The 13,222-nt window shown below is 37.8% G+C and overlaps 1 pseudogene; it reads left to right on the top strand.

Annotated features, from left to right (window-relative positions):
- The first annotated feature begins 2,043 nt into the window (after positions 1-2,043).
- LOC131820952 (large ribosomal subunit protein uL24-like) lies at positions 2,044-10,996 on the top strand (annotated as a pseudogene).
- The last annotated feature ends 2,226 nt before the right edge of the window (positions 10,997-13,222 follow it).

Below are 13,222 nucleotides of genomic sequence, written 5' to 3'. Positions count from 1 at the left end.
ACAGTAGGTAGCCTTTTCTGATTGTTTTCTTCTGTGTTGCAATGTGCTTTTAAGGTCCTGAATGTCTCTTTGCAACTCGGTAGCTCTTTCGTTCTTGTCGCTGAGTATGGGCATTATATGGGTGTACCACAGTTAATCCACTTAGCTATTGCAGGTCATCTTCTGTTTCCGCTTGGCTGAGCTATGGTTGACAAGTAATGATTGCATATATTTAGGTGATATAATGTAATGACTTGATAAACACAGCAAAATGACTACCATGATCAAACAAATTAATACAGTTACTTTTTTAGGTGGTGAGAAAACTTGGTATGTAATCTGTCAGGAAATTTCAAGTATATAATACACTGTTATCTGCTATGGTCACCATGCTGTAACGATTACATCCAAGTTTTAGCAATTGTGAATAAAGCTGCTATCAATTTTTGTGTGCAGGATTTAGAGTGGACAAGTGTGTTCGACTCACTTTGGTAACTACCAAGAAGCATGATGGCTGGATCATATAATAGGAATATGAAACTTTCTTTGTTTTGTCTGAAAATGTCCTTATTTCCCCTTCTTCTTGAAGGGTATTTTTTCCTGGTTACAGAGCCCTTAGTTGGCACTTATTCTTTCAGCACTTTGATATATCATCTTACAAACTTCTGGACTCTGAACTTTCTTGTTTATATTGAAAGTCCACTGTCAACTTCCATTGTCCTGTTCTGAAGCCCATACCTTTATTTACCCTGGTTGCTTTCATGTTGTTCTCCCCCCCACACACCTTATGTTTGTTTGTTTGTTTGTTTGTTTGACAATGTAAGTTTAAAAGATGTTTACTTTAGAATTATCTTTCTTGGGATTCTCAGTCTTCCTTGAGTCTTGAACAAGCTGTTAATCATCAGCATTGGAAACACCATGCCCTTATCTGTTCAAATATTGCCTAGGCAGTTTTCTCTGTCATCTCATCACTTAACTCCAATTAAAATATGTTACACCTGTGTTAGCCTCTGTATCCGCTTATTCTCCTCCTATCCATTCTGCATTTTCCATCATCTTTTCTCTTTATATTTTATTCTGGATATTTTTATCTGATCCATCATCTAATGCACTAATCTTTCCTCATCATGTGTTACTCGTTGAAAATGTATCGAATACAGTTCTTGCTTTCAGATATTTTATTTTATTTATTTTATTATTTTTAGTGTGTCATGTTAGTCACCATAGAATACAACATTAGTTTTTGATGCAGTGTTCCAAGATTCATTGTTTATGCACAACACTCAGTGCTCCGTGCAAGACGTGCCCTCCTTGATACCCACCACCAGGGTCACCCATCCCCCCACCCCCTTCCCTCTAAAACCCTCGGTTTGTTTCTCAGAGTCCACTGTCTCTTATGGTTCATCTCCCCCTCCAATTTCCCCCAATTCACTTTTCCTTTCCTTCTCCTAATGTCTTGCATGTTTTGTATGTATAACATCTGTTCTGTTTATTTTTTGCTCACACATTACATACAATAAACTGTACCTATGTAAAGTGTACAGTTTAATGATTTTTGACAAACTGAAATGTGTATAACTACTACCACTATCAAGATAGAGAACATTTGCAGTGCCCTGCAAAGTGCCCTCCTGTGCCTTCCAAGTCATTCTCTTCGCTCCACCTCCAGCCTTGGGCAACCACCAAGTTCCCTTGACTCCTTTGAGTGTTAACTTCTCAAAAATTATATGCCAAATGAATCAGACAGCTTGCAATATTGAGTTTCCATTCTTCCATGTAATACTTTTGATATGCCCAAGCATTGTTCCTTTTTGATACTTTGTATGGATATCCCATCTTTCACTATCCATTCACCAACTGATGGACATTTGGGATGTTCTTGGTTTGGGGACATTATGAATAAAGCTGCTACCAACGTTCACATATGGGTTTGGTGTGGCCATATGTTTTTCTTTTTCTGAATTAAATACCTAAGTGTGAAATGACAGGACTACATGTACTTGCATGCCTAACTTAGTAAGAAGCTGCCAAACTTTTTGAAAAATGCCTAGCATTTACACCAACATGGATGAAAACCATAATGGCTTCACCTTACCAGGTCTGGTCATCATTGTCAGGCATGTGGATGTGGCCCTACTAGTAGTTGTGGTATGCTATATCCTTTCGGATTTAAGTTTTATTTTCTTGTTGACTAATAAGTTTAAACAAATGTACATGTGTTTAATTACCTTACATGTATTGTCTTTAGGAAAATGTCTGTGCAAGTATTTTGCCTATATTTAAAACAAGCTACATGTTCCCTTTACTGACTTGAAAGAGATTTTTATATATACAGATATACAAGAAAATTCTGTGTTATCTAAGTGTTCTCCCTCTCTGGGACCAGATTTTCTTTTCTTTTCTTTCATGCTTTTTTAGTTAAAAACTAATTAATTAATTAATTAATTTTTATTGTGTAGTGTTAGTCACCATACAGTACATCATGAGTCTTTGTTTTTGAAAGATTATTTATTTATTTATTTGACAGATAGAGATCACAAGTAGACAGAGAGGCAGGCAGAGAGAGAAGGGGAGTCAGGCTCCCCACTGAGCAGAGAGCTCCATGCGGGGCGCGATCCCAGGACCCTGAGATCATGACCTGAGCCAAAGGTAGAGGCTTTAACCCACTGAGCCACCCAGGTGCCCCCATCATGAGTTTTTGATGTAGTGTTCCATGACTCATTGTTTGCTTATAACATCCAGTGCTCCGTGCAATCCGTGCCCTCCTTAATACTGGGCTCATCACTGGGCTCACCCATCCCCCCACGCCCTTCCCTTCTAAAACCCTCCGTTTGTTTCCTGGAGCCCACAGTCTCTCATGGTTCATCTCCATTCTGATTTCTACCCCTTCATTTCCCCCTTCTCCTAATGTCCTCCATGCTGTTCCTTATGCTCCACAAATAAGTGAATCCATACGATAATTAACTTTCTCTGTTTGATTTATTTCACTTATTTCACTAAACATTATCTCCTCCAGTCCCTTCCAAGCTGATGCAAAAATTGGGTATTCACCCTTTCTGATGGCTGAATAATATTCCGTTGTATATATGGACCACAACTTCTTTATCCATTTGTCTGTTGAAGGGCATCTTGGCTCTTTCCACAATTTGGCTATTGTGGACATTGCTGCTATGAACATTGGGGTGCATATGGCCCTTCTTTTCACTACGTCTGTATCGTTGGGGTAAATACCCTACTGGGTACTGCTGGATCATAGGGTAGCTCTATTTTTAATTTTTTGAGGAACCTCCACACTGTTTTCCAAAGTGGCTGCACCAATTTGCATTCCCACCAACAGTGTAAGAGGGTTCCCTTTTCTCCACAACTTCCCCAACATTTGTTGTTTCTTGCCTTGTCAAGTTTTGCCATTCTAACAGCTGCAATGTGTTTTTTTTTTCTCATTATTTTAGTCACACCATGATTTATTCATTGAACATTGCAGATTTTAAATTATTTTTTTGAAAAAAAAAATCGTTACTTTTGCTTCATAGATAAAACCTTGGTATTAGAGAGGGCACGGATTGCATGGAGCACTGGGTGTGGTGCAAAAACAATGAATACTGTTATGCTGAACAGAAATAAAAAATGAAAAAAAAAAGAAAATAAAAATACCCTAAGAGTACAAAAAAATGTACTAATATGGGCCTATAATCTATGCATTTACACTGATCTACTATGTATTCATTTAATTTCTAAATTCTGCTTTGAAGATAAGTGAAGTTATGTAAGGAAATACAATATTATATCCTAATGAAGTTATTATTATTAAAAAAATATATTATTCTCACAAAGTCATAGATTTTTAGAAAGTATTTTGGCCTCAGATATTTGCCTTAATGTGGTTTTGATTTGAATTTCTCTGATGGCTAAAGATCATGACCTTTTTTTCATGTGTCTGCTAGCCATTTTTATGTCTTCTTTGGAAAAGTGTCTACCCGTGTCTTCTGCCCATTTTTTTGACTTGATTATCTGCTTTTTGGGTGTGGAGTTTGAGAAGTGCTTTATAGATCTTGGATATCAGCCCTTTGTCTGTAGTGTCACTTGCAAATATCTTCTCCCATTCTGTGGGTTGCCTCTGTGTTTTGGTGACTGTTTCTTTCACTGTGCAGAAGCTTTTTATCTTGATGAGGTCCCAAAAGTTCATTTATGCTTTCTTTTGTTTCCCTTGCCTTTGGAGACGTGTCTTGAAAGAAGTTGCTGTGGCCAATGCCAAAGAGGTTACTGCCCATGTTTTCCTCTAGGATTTTTTTTTTTTTAAAACAGAGGGAAAAATATCATTTATTTGCCCACACATCCACATTTTTTAAGGAGGTTAACATTGCTGCTTTAATATAATTTTTATTTTTTATAAACATATATTTTTATCCCCAGGGGTACAGGTCTGTGAATCACCAGGTTTACACACTTCACAGCACTCACCAAAACACATACCCTCCCCAATGTCCATAATACCACCCCCTTCTCCCAAACCCCCTCCCCCCAGCAACCCTCAGTTTGTTTTGTGAGATTAAGAGTCACTTAGGGTTTGTCTCCCTCCCAATCCCATCTTCTTTCATTTATTCTTCTCGGGATTTTGATGGATTCCTCTCTCACGTTGAGGTCTTTCATCCATTTAGAGTTGATCTTTGTGTATGGTGTAAGAGAATGGTCGAGTTTCATTCTTCTGTGTATAGCTATCTAATTTTCCCAGCACCAGATATCAGTTGCTTTCTTAAACATTAAGGGTGAAACTGTAGAAAGAAAAATTAGAGAATTGATTCCATTTACAATAGCACCAAAACCCATAAGGTACTCTGGAACGAATCTAACCAACGAGGTAAAGGATGTGTACTCTAGGGACTACAAAACACTCATGAAAGAAATTGAAAAAGACACAAGAAGGTAAGAAAACATTCCATGCTCACGGATCAGAAGAATAAACATTGTTAAAATGACTATGCTGCTCAGAGCAATCTACACTTTCAATGCCACCCCAATCAAAATACCAACAGCATTTTTCAAAATTCTGGAACAAACATTCTTAAAATTTGTATGGTACCAGAAAAGACCCCGAATTGCCAAGGAAATGTTGAAAAAGAAAAGCAGAGCTGGGGGCATTACGTTGCCTAATTTCAAGCTATAGTACAAAGCTGTGATCACCAAGTCAGCATGGTACTGGCACAAGAACAGACACATAGACCAAATGGAACAGAGTAGAGAGCCCAGATATGGACTCTCAACGTTACGGCTTTAAAAAAAAAAAAAATTAAATTAAATTAGCCAATGTATTGTACATCATTGGTTTTTGATAAAATGTTTAATGATTCATCATCCATTAAGTATAACACCCATTGCTCCTCACATCACCCAGTTACCCCATTCCCCCCATCTCCCTTTCTGCAACCCTCAGTTTGGAGGGTTTGTCTCCCTCTCTGATTTCTTTCCATTCAATTCCCCCCACCACCCCTACTGTCCTCTGAACTATTCCTTATGTTCCACATATGAGTGGAACCATATGGTAATTGTCTTTCTCTGTTTGACTTATTTTGCTTAGCATACTCTCCTCCAGTTCCATCCATGTCAATGCAAATGGTGGGTATTCATCCTTTCTGATGGCTGAGTAATATTCTATTGTGTTTATGAACCACATCTTCTTTACCCATTCATCCATTGAAGGACATCTTGGCTCCTTCCACCGTTTGGCTTTTATGGACATTGCTGCTATGAACATTGGGTTGCATGTGATCCCTCTTTTCACTATGTCTGTATCTTTGGGGTAAATACCCAGTAGTGCAACCCTATGATTGAGCAATTATACTAGCAGATTTTGTTTTCTTAACAAGATCTTCTGAAGTGCAAGTTTTAGTTTGCCTTCTGATTTTTTTTTTACAAAGTCAGTTTGCCATTGTTTTCTTTTTTGTTGTTGTTGTTCATGCTTTTTGTGCTGTAGGAAGTCTGACCTAACTCAAGTTAACAGAGTTTTTTCTTTTGTTATCATAACAAGTTTTATATGCTTATTATCCATTTCGGTTTATATTTGCATGTGATTTGAGCTAATGTGAAATTCCATTGTTTTCCACATACATATTCAACTTTTCTTCAATATTTGTTGAAAGCAAGTTTTCCCTCTTTGAATCACATGAGCTCCATGGTTGAAAATCAATTGCCCATACATGTGTACATTTATTTCTGGACTTTCTGTTTGTTTTCCATTTATTTATATGCCTATATTTATTCTAGTACCACACTATCTTGATGACTGTAGCTTTATAGTAACTTATGAAGTGAGGCAGTATGAGAAATCCAAATATGTGCTCCTCTATCTCGATTATTTTGGCTCTTTGAATCCTTTGTATGCCAGCAAAAGTTGTATAATCACCATGCTGCTTTTTAGTCATTTGACTTGCTATGAATCAATAGGTCCATGTGGGGAGAATACACATCTTGGCAATACTGAGTCTTAAAATCTTATACACATCATCTATCTCTTCCTTGGTTGAGATTGTTTCAAATTTCTCTCAGCAATGCTTATTGTGGTACGTTCTGCAGCTTCACACGTATTTTGTTAGAGTCACCCTAAAGAGTTCATGTTTTGCATGTATTGTAAATGATACTTTTAATTCCAATGGTTTGTTTTTAGAATAGATAACTATAATCGGTTTTTGGTTATTGACCTCATGTCCTGCAACCTTGTTTATCTCACTAGCAGTAGATATAAACACTTTTAAAAAGAGTTTTCTTTTAGAACTTCCTATGTATATGGTCATATCATTCATGAATAAAGACAATTTTTCTTCTTTCTTTCCAACTTGTATGCCTTTTTAATTTTTTTTTTCAAATCCTGCCTTAATGCACTATGTCAGAGTGCCAATTGGTGCTTATTAGGAGGAGTGAGAGATCATAGAGGGGAAGCTTTGTGTTTTTTAACAATGAAGTATGTTTTAGGGACACCTGGGTGGCTCAGGTGGTTAAGCATCTGCTTTTGGCTCAGGTCACGATCTCCAGGTCCTGGGATCGGACTCCTGGTTCAGGCTCAGCAGGGAGTCTGCCTCTCCCTCTGTCTCTCTCCTCTGCTCCCAACCCCTCATGAATAAATAAAATCTTTAAATCAAACAAACAAACAAACAAACAAAAAACCCGGACATATGTTTTAGGTGACCTTTATCAGCTTGAGGAAGTTTTTCCCGTTCCTGGTTTCCAGATAATTTTTTAATCTGAATAGGTGTTAAACTTTGTTAAATGTCTTTTCTGAATTATGTGACTGTCACATTGCAGCTATCATAAATGACTGTATACTTCATGGCTTAAAACAACACAAGCCTGTTATCCTACAGCTCTGGAGGTTGGAAGTCTAAAATGGGTCTTACAAGGCCAATGGCCAATATCTATATGTCTACAGAGTTATGTTCATCTGAGACCCCTAGGGGAAAAATTGTTCCTTGCCTTCCCTATGTTCTAAAGGCCACCTCTCTCTATTCCTTGGCTCCTGCTCCTTTCTCCATATTCAAGGCCAGCAGCATAGCATCTTTCAATCACTCACCTCTCTGACCTCTACTCCTGTTTTCATATCTCCTTCTCTTCACCATCATGTGCTGCTCCCCTCTTAAAAGGACTTTTGTAATTACATTGCTGCGCCTGGATCATCCAGGATAATCTCCACACCTCACCATCTTCAACTTAGTCACATCTGCAACGTACCCTCTGCCATGGAAAGCAACATATTCAGACTTTACAGGGTTGAAGAAAGACATGAATATATCTGGATTCCATTATTCTGCCTATTACTTGCATCTGTTTAGATGAATTTTATGGTTCTCTTAATAAATTACAAGTCCATTAATATCATTTTGTTTTTGAATATATTTTTTTGTAATGCCTTTGTCTGGTTTTGACACAAGGACACTTCTAGCTTCACAGAATGAATCAAGAAGTATTCCTTCTTCATTTTTCTGACAGAATTGTGTAAATTTGGTGCTATTTCTTCCTGAACTACTTGTAGAACACTCTGGCAGGGCCAACCGTGCCTGGAGTCTCCTCTGTGAGAAGGATTTTAGCCACAGATTCAATTTCCTTAAGAGATATAAGGGTATTCAAGCATTCTGTATTTTCTTGCAGTCTATCAAAGTTCATAGACTGGCATCTTTGAGAGAATTTGTCTATTTTATCTGCATTGTCAATTTTTGGTAATGAAGTTGTTCTTTATGATTGCTTTAGCGGTTCTGCACTCTAAAGTCATGTCTCCTCTATTATTCCTGACACTGGTCATTAGCATCTTAACTGCTTTTTCTTGATTAGTCTACATAGTGTTGTATCAATTGTATTAATCTTTTCAATAAACCAGCTATTGGTTTCATTCCATTTTTCTCTGTGGTTTGCTTTCTATTTCATTGATATCCTTAAAATTTTTTTTTATTTAAATTCAATACTTTGATTTAAATTCAATAAGTTTAAGTTGATTTAAATTGAAATTTAATTTAGTTTAAATTAAAATAAGTTTAAATTAAATTTAAATCCAATAAATATAAATTGATTTAAATTCAATTTAAAAATTCAAAAAAATTTTTATTTAAATTCAATTTAGTTAACCTATAGTATATTATTAGGTTCAAGGGTAGAATTCAGTGATTCGTCAGTTGCCTAAAACACCCAGTGCTCATTACATCATATGCACTCCCCAATGTCCGCCACACAGACTCCCATCCCTCCCTCCCCCTTCCCATCCAGCAACCCTGCAATACATCCAACCCTCCAATACATCCAAACAGCTAGTTTGTTTCCCGAGATTAAGAGTCGCTTACGGTTTGCCTCCCTCTCTGTTTTTGCGCTTTTAATTTTCCCTTCCCTTCCCCTGTGTTCACCCTTTATTCCTTAAATTCCACATATGAACATCAGCTCTGATAGCCTTTTTGCTTCCTTCTTTCTACTTCCTCTTATTTCTTTACATCTCTTTGTAGCATCTTAGTTTTGTATTTTATTGACGTCAAACCTTTCTTCTTTCCTAACATAAACGCAGAAAGTTACAATTTTCTCTCTCAGCCGTGCATTAGATGAATCACACAAAAGTCGACATGATGTGATTATGTTTCTCTTGAGTTCAAGTGACTTTCCAATTTCCCTAAGTGCCCTATCTTCAGCTGTGTGTTATTTTGAAGTCTGTTGGTTAATTTCAAAGTTCTGTGGACTATCTAGAAATCTTCTTGTTATAGATTTCTTGTTTAATCCACTGTGCCCAGAGGGTACATGGATTTCAGTCCTTCTTCTATTTTTTTAACATCTTAATTTAATTTTGTTTTGTTTTTTTTCAGTGCTCCAAGATTCTTTGTTTATGCACCACACCCAGTGTTCCATGCAATAAGTGCCCTCCTTGATACCCACCACCAGGCTCACCCATTCCCTCACCGTCCCTCCCTTCCAAAACCCTCAGTTTGTTTCTTAGAGTCCACAGTCCCTCTCAGTCCTTCTTCTTTGATGGAGTATTATTTTATAACCCATGATAGGCTCCTGCCTCGTGCATGTTCCATGTGCTTTTAAAGAAAGTGTGTATTCTACTGCTATTGGGTGGAATGAACTATAATTAAGTCGATTCAGCTCATAGTGTTGTTCAAGTCTTCTTTATAATTATTGACCTTCTCTCTATTTGCTATATCAAAATCTGGGAGAATTTTTGAAACTTCTAACTATTAATAGATTTGTCTATATGTCCTTTAAGTTCTATCAGCCCTCACTTTATGAAATTTAAAGTTCTATTTTCCAGGGCGCCTGGTGATTGTTAGGCTTTCCTGATTAATTGATGGTTTTATCATTATTTTTTTTTAAGACATATAAATTAACCATTTTTTTTTATTTTTTTATTTTTTATAAACATATATTTTTATCCCCAGGGGTACAGGTCTGTGAATCACCAGGTTTACACACTTCATAGCACTCACCAAATCACATACCCTCCCCAATGTCCATAATCCCACCCCCTTCTCCCAAACCCCCTCCCCCCGGCAACCCTCAGTTTGTTTTGTGAGATTAAGAGTCACTTATGGTTTGTCTCCCTCCCAATCCCATCTTGTTTCATTTATTCTTCTTCTACCCACTTAAGCCTCCATGTTGCATCACCACTTCCTCATATCAGGGAGATCATATGATAGTTGTCTTTCTCTGCTTGACTTATTTCGCTAAGCATGATACGCTCTAGTTCCATCCATGTTGTTGCAAATGGCAAGATTTCATTTCTTTTGATGGCTGCATAGTATTCCATTGTGTATATAGCCAAACTATGGAAAGAACCTAGATGTCCATCAACAGATGAATGGATCAAGAAGATGTGGTATATATACACAATGGTTTTATCATTATTAAATATCCCTGTGTATCATCAGTAATACTCCTGGTCCTAAAATTTATCTTAGCCACTATCAGAACCTTCTTTTTCCCCTTAAAATTTATGTTCCCATGGCATCTCTTTATCGACACTTTTACCTTTGGCCTATCTCTGTTCACACATTAAAGTGAGTCTCACTCTTCCCTTTTGCAGCTATCACGGAAGTGTCAGCAGCCAACAGGAAGTTGAATCCCTTTGTGACTTCTGACCTGAGCAAGAAGCAGAAACGGCATTTTAGTGCACCTTCTCACACTCGCAGGAAGATTATGTCTTCCTGTCTTTCTAAAGAGCTGACACAGAAGTACAATCCTTCATCCGTGCCCACCTGAAGGGATGATGAGGTACAGGTTGTGCCAGGACACGACAAAAGCCAGCCAGCAAATTGGCAAAGTTGTCTACATTTAGAAGAAATAGATCATCTACATTGAATGAGTACAGCGTGAGAAGGTGAATGGCATGAATGTCCATGTAGGCATTCACCCTAGCAAGGTGGCTACCACTAGACTAAAGCTAGACAAAACCCACAAAATGATCTTTGAAGGTCAAGCCAGATCTCATCAGGTAGGAAAGGAAAACTGGAAATGTAAGGAAGAAACATTGGCAAGACAGAGGAATAAACTAATCTAATCTCATATAAGACATCAAATAAAAACTGTTAAAATGAGAAAAAAAAAGTGAGTTTCTATTCAATGGCATATTGTGTGTCTTGCAGCTCTTGTGCCTAACAATCTCCCTTTTATCAGGAAAGTTTAGAATATATACAACTAGCTTTAGTGTAAGGATGGTTGGCTTTAACATCATCATCTTATTTTTTAAAATTTAATTTAATTTAAAAATTTTCAGTGTTCCAAAATTCATTGTTTATACACCACACTCAGTGCTCCATGCAATACGTGCCCTTCGTAATACCTACCACCAGGTTCACCTAAGCCCCCACCATCCTCCCCTCTAAAACCCTCAGTTTGTTTCTCAGAGTCCACAGCGTCTCATGGTTTGTCTCCCTCTCCAGACGAGATAGGGCGCGTTCAGGGTGGTATGGCCGTAGACTGTCTCCCTCTCCAGTCTCCCCTAACTCACATCATCTTATTTTGAGTAGCTTTATTTCTCTCTTTCTTTCCTTCTTCCGGGCTTCCTTTATCCTTCCTTCCCTCCTTCCTTCCTTCTTTTATTTCGTTCTTTCCTTTGTCTTTTCATTCTTTCTTTAACCCAATTCCCTCAGCACCTTATGTATAACTGAAGTATTTATCTTTCTCTTTTCCTTTTTTTGATGTATTTTCCAGTATTCCATTTTTAATCTACACCTTGCTTTCATACTTATTCCTTTTGTTTTATATGTAAGTGGTTCCTGTAAGGATTATGTGATACATAGTTAAAATCAGGCATTTCATCTTCAATGATAAAATTTTTCTTCACGTATGAAGTAAAAACTTACCTTGCATGCTTTTATTTCTACACTCCCATCTGATTGCTTTTATTTCCATAAACTTTATTTATATGTATATTGCACCCCCCCAAAAAGCATTGTTATTGGTTTTATAAACATTCACCTAACTTTTTTTAAAGACTTCTTTATTTCACACACACACACATGCACACACACACACACACACAGAGCACGTGTGATTAAGGGGAGAGGCGAAAGGAGAGGGAGAGAGAGAATCTCAAGCAGACAGCCTGCTGAGCATGACACCTGTCACAGGGCTCAATCTCAAGAGCATGAAATCATGACCTGAGTCAAAATCCAGAATAGGACACTTAGCTGACTGAGCCATCCAGGTGTTCCAACATTCACTTAACGTTTATATATTTAATTTTCTTAAGCAAAAAGATTTCATTATGTTCAATTAGCCAACATATGGTACATCATAAGTTTCTGTTGTAGTGTTCAACAATTCATCAATTGGGTATAACACCCAGTGCTCATCCTAACACATGTGCTCCTTAATGCCCATCACCCGGTGACCTCATCCCCCCACCCTCCTCCCTTCTATAACCCTCAGTTGGTTTCCCAGAGTCCAGAATCTCTCATGATTTGTCTCCCTCTCTGACTTCTTCCCATTCTGTTTTCCCTCCCTTCCCCTGTGGTCCTCCGCTCTAGTCCTTATGTTCCACATATGAGTGAAACCATATGATAATTGTCTTTCTCTGCTTGACTTATTTCACCTAGCATAATCCCCTCCAGTTCCATCCATGCCGATGCAAATGGTGGGTATTCATCCTTTCTGATGGCTGAGTAATTTTACATTGCATATCTACACCACATCTTCTTTATCCATTTGCAGTTTGGCTATTGTGGACATTGTTGCTATGAACATTGGGGTGCACGTGCCCCTTCTTTTCACTACATCTGTATCTTTCAGGTAAATACCCAGTAGTGCAATCACTGGGTCGTGGGGTAGCTCTATCTTTAATGTCTTGAGGAACTTCCATACTCTTTCCAGTGTGGGTGTATCAGCTTGCGTTCCCACCACCAGTGCAAGAGGGTTCCCCCTTCTCCACAACCTCGTCAACACTTGTTTCCTGTCTTGTTAATTTTGGCCACTCTAGCTGGTGTAAGGTGGTATCTCATTGTAGTTTTGATTTGTATTTCCTTGTATTTGATTGTATTTCCTCGATGGCTAGAGATGCTGAACATTTTTTTCATGTGTCTGTTAACCATTTGTATGTCTTCTTTGGAGAAGTGTCTGTTCATGTCTTCTGCCGATTTCTTGAAGGATTATTTGGTGTTGAGTTTGATAAGTCCCTTATAGATTTTTGGATATCAGCCCTTTATCTGAATGTCATTTGCAAATATCTTCTCCCATTCCATGGATCGATTGCCTCTTAGTTTTGTTGACTCTTTCCTTTGCTGTG

Source organism: Mustela lutreola, chromosome X, assembly GCF_030435805.1.
Source record: "Mustela lutreola isolate mMusLut2 chromosome X, mMusLut2.pri, whole genome shotgun sequence".
Lineage (NCBI taxonomy): Eukaryota > Metazoa > Chordata > Mammalia > Carnivora > Mustelidae > Mustela > Mustela lutreola.
The sequence above is the reverse complement of the archived record's forward strand: the minus strand, read 5'-3'. Positions and strand labels throughout refer to the sequence as shown.